Here is a 1,096-nt window from a genome sequence, read left to right as displayed (position 1 = left end):
TATATATATATATATATATATATATATATATATATATATATATATATATATATATATATATATATATATATATATATATATATATATATATATATATATATATATATATATATATATATATATATATATATATATATATATATATATATATATATATATATATATATATATATATATATATATATATATATATATATATATATATATATATATATATATATATATATATATATATATATATATATATATATATATATATATATATATATATATATATATATATATATATATAATTCAGTCACTCAGGTGAGCCACGTCATAAGACTAAAGGATGGAGTAAAAATAGTGATCGTCAGGAGACACCAACTCGCCCAGTAGTGCTAGTATGCCTGGCAGTAGTGTGTGGCACCCCTGCGGGAAGGGACTGTGGTGTTGAGCACCAATGGTCTTCTCACACCAGCAGGACATCACTGTATTATCAATTTGCCATAATCACTGCAATGATCTCAAGGTGTGTGTGTGTGTGTGGCTGCTGCAGCACATGCGGCCTCCTTGGTGGTCTGGGAATGTGGGAAAGAAGTGCCACCCACAACACACTACTCAGGTCACACCAGCAGGGCGTTCAGTTTTAACTTGTCTCTACAACAATCTAATTAATGTTTATCTATCACTTTTGGGCAGGGAATAAAGCCTGCAGCCTATAGTAACCATCACAACTGACTGAAGGTAACAAGGGACAACTCGGGCGTGACAGTCTTCCCAACAATTACACTGCCCGTTATTGGAATTTGAACAACATTGCCTCGGTCAACATGTCACAGGCCTTCCACAAGTGTCTTCTGGAGACTCACCAACTGCAGAGACTCTTCATTGTATGTATCAGAGATGCAGCAGCTGCTCTTATCTCTACACTCTATTCACACTAGCTAATTAAAACAAAAATCTGGGTAGTGTTGGCACCTCTCCCGCGGCCCCGCCAAGGTCCCAGTTAGCTGTTGGTGCCTGGTGCACCGTTTGTTGCTGTCTTAAGTCACTAGTCGATTCCGCCAGCCGTCCAACCGAAGCCACATCTCTTTTGTACAATTCTTTGCTTTAT

Source organism: Portunus trituberculatus, chromosome 5 (assembly GCF_017591435.1).
Source record: "Portunus trituberculatus isolate SZX2019 chromosome 5, ASM1759143v1, whole genome shotgun sequence".
In the NCBI taxonomy this organism is placed as follows: domain Eukaryota; kingdom Metazoa; phylum Arthropoda; class Malacostraca; order Decapoda; family Portunidae; genus Portunus; species Portunus trituberculatus.
Note: the sequence above shows the minus strand (reverse complement) of the source record.